Genomic DNA, 6,398 nt, shown 5'->3' on the forward strand with positions numbered 1-6,398 from the left:
TTACACCATAACTGGATGGGTCAGCACACCATTAACACATTTACACCATAACTGGATGGGTCAGCACACCTATAACACATTTACACCATAACTGGATGGGTCAACACACCATTAACACATTTACACCATAACTGGATGGGTCAGCACACCATTAACACATTTACACCATAACTGGATGGGTCAGCACACCTGTAACACATTTACACCATAACTGGATGGGTCGGCACACCTATAACACATTTACACCATAACTGGATGGGTCAGCACACCTATAACACATTTACACCATAACTGGATGGGTCAGCACACCTATAACACATTTACACTATAACTGGATGGGTCAGCACACCATTAACACATTTACACCATAACTAGATGGGTCAGCATGCCTATAAACACATTTACACCATAACTGGATGGGTCAGCACACCTGTAACACATTTACACCATAACGGGATGGGTCAGCACACCTATAACACATTTACACCATAACTGGATGGGTCAGCACACCTATAACACATTTACACCATAACTGGATGGGTCAGCACACCTATAACACATTTACACCATAACTGGATGGGTCAGCACACCTATAACACATTTACACCATAACTGGATGAGTCAGCACACCTATAACACATTTACACCATAACTGGATGAGTCAGCACGCCTATAAACACATTTACACCATAACTGGATGGGTCAGCACACCTGTAACACATTTACACCATAACTGGATGGGTCAGCACGCCTATAAACACATTTACACCATAACTGGATGGGTCAGCACACCTATAACACATTTACACCATAACTGGATGGGTCAGCACACCTATAACACATTTACACTATAACTGGATGGGTCAGCACACCTATAACACATTTACACCATAACTGGATGGGTCAGCACACCTATAACACATTTACACCATAACTGGATGGGTCAGCACACCTGTAACACATTTACACTATAACTAGATGGGTCAGCACACCATTAACACATTTACACCATAACTGGATGGGTCAGCACACCTATAACACATTTACACCATAACTGGATGGATCAGAACGCCTATAACACATTTACACCATAACTGGATGGGTCAGCACACCATTAACACTATAACTGGATGGGTCAGCACGCCTGTAACACATTTACACCATAACTGGATGGGTCAGCACACCTATAACACATTTACACCATAACTGGATGGGTCAGCACGTTTATACCATAACTGGATGGGTCAGCACACCTATAACACATTTACACCATAACTGGATGGGTCAGCACACCTATAACACATTTACACCATAACTGGATGGGTCAGCACACCTATAACACATTTACACCATAACTGGATGGGTCAGCACACCTATAAACACATTTACACCATAACTGGATGGGTCAGCACGCCTATAAACACATTTACACCATAACTGGATGGGTCAGCACACCTATAAACACATTTACACCATAACTGGATGGGTCAGCACACCTATAAACACATTTACACCATAACTGGATGGGTCAGCACACCTATAACCCATTTACACCATAACTGGATGGGTCAGCACACCATTAACACATTTACACCATAACTGGATGGATCAGAACGCCTATAACACATTTACACCATAACTGGATGGGTCAGCACGCCTATAAACACATTTACACCATAACTGGATGGGTCAGCACACCTATAAACACATTTACACCATAACTGGATGGGTCAGCACACCTATAACACATTTACACCATAACTGGATGGGTCAGCACACCTATAACACATTTACACCATAACTGGATGAGTCAGCACACCTATAACACATTTACACCATAACTGTATGGGTCAGCACACCTATAACACATTTACACCATAACTGGATGGGTCAGCATGCCTATAAACACATTTACACCATAACTGGATGGGTCAGCACACCTATAACACATTTACACCATAACTGGGTGGGTCAGCACACCTATAACACATTTACACCATAACTGGATGGGTCAGCACACCTATAACACATTTACACCATAACTGGGTGGGTCAGCACACCATTAACACATTTACACTATAACTGGGTGGGTCAGCACACCTATAACACATTTACACCATAACTGGATGGGTCAGCACACCTGTAACACATTTACACCATAACTGGATGGGTCAGCACACCTGTAACACATTTACACTATAACTAGATGGGTCAGCACACCATTAACACATTTACACCATAACTGGATGGGTCAGCACACCTATAACACATTTACACCATAACTGGATGGATCAGAACGCCTATAACACATTTACACCATAACTGGATGGGTCAGCACACCTATAACACATTTACACCATAACTGGATGGGTCAGCACGTTTAGACCATAACTGGATGGGACGGCACGCCTTTAACACATTTACACCATAACTGGATGGATCAGAACGCCTTTAACACATTTACACCATAACTGGATAGGTCAGCACACCATTAACACATTTACACCATAACTGGATGGGTCAGCACGCCTATAATACATTTACACCATAACTGGATGAGTCAGCACACCTATAATACATTTACACCATAACTGGATGGGTCAGCACACCTGTAACACATTTACACTATAACTAGATGAGTCAGCACACCTATAACACATTTACACCATAACTGGATGAGTCAGCACACCTATAACACATTTACACCATAACTGGGTGGGTCAGCACACCTATAACACATTTACACCATAACTGGATGGGTCAGCACGCCTATAATACATTTACACCATAACTGGATGGGTCAGCACGTTTACACCATAACTGGATGGGTCAGCACACCTATAACACATTTACACCATAACTGGATAGGTCAGCACACCTATAACACATTTACACCATAACTGGATGGGTCAGCACACCTATAACACATTTATACCATAACTGGATGGGTCAGCACACCTATAACACATTTACACCATAACTGGATAGGTCAGCACACCTATAACACATTTACACCATAACTGGATGGGTCAGCACACCTATAACACATTTACACCATAACTGGATAGGTCAGCACACCTATAACACATTTACACCATAACTGGATGGGTCAGCACACCTATAACACATTTACACCATAACTGGATGAGTCAGCACACCTGTAACACATTTACACCATAACTGGATGGGTCAGCACACCTATAACACATTTACACCATAACTGGATGGGTCAGCACACCTATAACACATTTACACCATAACTGGATGGGTCAGCACACCTATAACACATTTACACTATAACTAGATGGGTCAGCACACCTATAACACATTTACACCATAACTGGATGGGTCAGCACACCTATAACACATTTACACCATAACTGTATGGGTCAGCACACCTATAAACACATTTACACCATAACTGGATGGGTCAGCACGCCTATAAACACATTTACACCATAACTGGATGGGTCAGCACGCCTATAAACACATTTACACCATAACTGGATGGGTCAGCACACCTATAACACATTTACACCATAACTGGATGGGTCAGCACACCTATAACACATTTACACCATAACTGGATGGGTCAGCACACCTATAACACATTTACACCATAACTGGATGGGTCAGCACGTTTACACCATAACTGGATGGGTCAGCACGCCTATAAACACATTTACACCATAACTGGATGGATCAGCACGCCTATAAACACATTTACACCATAACTGGATGGGTCAGCACACCTATAACACATTTACACCATAACTGGATGGGTCAGCACGCCTATAACACATTTACACCATAACTGTATGGGTCAGCACACCTATAACCCATTCACACCATAACTGGATGGGTCAGCACACCTATAACACATTTACACCATAACTGGATGGGTCAGCACGCCTATAACACATTTACACCATAACTGGATGGGTCAGCACACCTATAACACATTTACACCATAACTGGATGGGTCAGCACGTTTAGACCATAACTGGATGGGTCAGCACGCCTATAACACATTTACACCATAACTGGATGGGTCAGCACACCTATAACACATTTACACCATAACTGGATGGGTCAGCACGCCTATAACACATTTACACCATAACTGGATGGGTCAGCACACCTATAACACATTTACACCATAACTGGATGGGTCAGCACACCTATAACACATTTACACCATAACGGGATGGGTCAGCACACCTGTAACACATTTACACCATAACGGGATGGGTCAGCACACCTGTAACACATTTACACCATAACGGGATGGGTCAGCACACCTATAACACATTTACACCATAACTGGATGGGTCAGCACACCTATAACACATTTACACCATAACTGGATGGGTCAGCACGTTTAGACCATAACTGGATGGGTCAGCACGCCTATAACACATTTACACCATAACTGGATGGGTCAGCACACCTATAACACATTTACACCATAACTGGATGGGTCAGCACGTTTAGACCATAACTGGATGGGTCAGCACGCCTATAACACATTTACACCATAACTGGATGGGTCAGCACACCTATAACACATTTACACCATAACTGGATGGGTCAGCACGCCTATAACACATTTACACCATAACTGGATGGGTCAGCACACCTATAACACATTTACACCATAACGGGATGGGTCAGCACACCTGTAACACATTTACACCATAACGGGATGGGTCAGCACACCTGTAACACATTTACACCATAACGGGATGGGTCAGCACACCTATAACACATTTACACCATAACTGGATGAGTCAGCACGCCTATAACACATTTACACCATAACTGGATGGGTCAGCACACCTATAACACATTTACACCATAACTGGATGGGTCAGCACACCTATAACACATTTACACCATAACTGGATGGGTCAGCACACCTATAACACATTTACACCATAACTGGATGGGTCAGCACACCTATAACACATTTACACCATAACTGGATGGGTCAGCACACCTATAATACATTTACACCATAACTGGGTGAGTCAGCACGCCTATAACACATTTACACCATAACTGGATGGGTCAGCACACCTATAACACATTTACACCATAACTGGATGGGTCAGCACACCTATAACACATTTACACCATAACTGGATGAGTCAGCACACCTGTAACACATTTACACCATAACTGGATGAGTCAGCACACCTATAACACATTTACACCATAACTGGATGAGTCAGCACACCTATAACACATTTACACCATAACTGGATGGGTCAGCACGTTTAGACCATAACTGGATGGGTCAGCACACCTATAACACATTTACACCATAACTGGATGAGTCAGCACACCTATAACACATTTACACCATAACTGGATGAGTCAGCACACCTATAACACATTTACACCATAACTGGATGAGTCAGCACACCTATAACACATTTACACCATAACTGGATGGGTCAGCACACCTATAACACATTTACACTATAACTGGATGGGTCAGCACGCCTATAAACACATTTACACCATAACTGGATGGGTCAGCACACCTATAAACACATTTATACCATAACTGGATGGGTCAGCACACCTATAACACATTTACACCATAACTGGATGGATCAGCACGCCTATAAACACATTTATACCATAACTGGATGGGTCAGCACACCTATAACACATTTACACCATAACTGGATGGGTCAGCACACCTATAACACATTTACACTATAACTGGATGGGTCAGCACGCCTGTAACACATTTACACCATAACGGGATGGGTCAGCACGCCTATAACACATTTACACCATAACTGGATGGGTCAGCACACCTATAACACATTTACACCATAACTGGATGGGTCAGCACACCTATAACCCATTTACACCATAACTGGATGGGTCAGCATGCCTATAAACACATTTACACCATAACTGGATGGGTCAGCACACCTATAACACATTTACACCATAACTGGATGAGTCAGCACACCTATAACACATTTACACCATAACGGGATGGGTCAGCACACCTGTAACACATTTACACCATAACGGGATGGGTCAGCACACCTGTAACACATTTACACCATAACGGGATGGGTCAGCACACCTGTAACACATTTACACCATAACTGGATGGGTCAGCACACCTATAACACATTTACACCATAACTGGATGGGTCAGCACACCTATAACACATTTACACCATAACTGGGTGGGTCAGCACACCTGTAACACATTTACACCATAACTGGATGAGTCAGCACACCTATAACACATTTACACCATAACTGGGTGGGTCAGCACACCTGTAACACATTTACACCATAACTGGATGAGTCAGCACACCTATAACCCATTCACACCATAACTGGATGGGTCAGCACACCTATAA

General features: G+C 42.9%; 1 protein-coding gene across 2 annotated transcripts in view; it reads right to left on the bottom strand.

Annotated features, from left to right (window-relative positions):
- PLEKHA5 (pleckstrin homology domain containing A5) overlaps nucleotides 1–6,398 on the bottom strand; it is a 1,264,477-nt gene that overhangs the window by 419,417 nt on the left and 838,662 nt on the right. The gene's annotated exons all lie outside the window — the stretch shown is intronic.

Source organism: Bombina bombina, chromosome 6, assembly GCF_027579735.1.
Source record: "Bombina bombina isolate aBomBom1 chromosome 6, aBomBom1.pri, whole genome shotgun sequence".
NCBI lineage: Eukaryota > Metazoa > Chordata > Amphibia > Anura > Bombinatoridae > Bombina > Bombina bombina.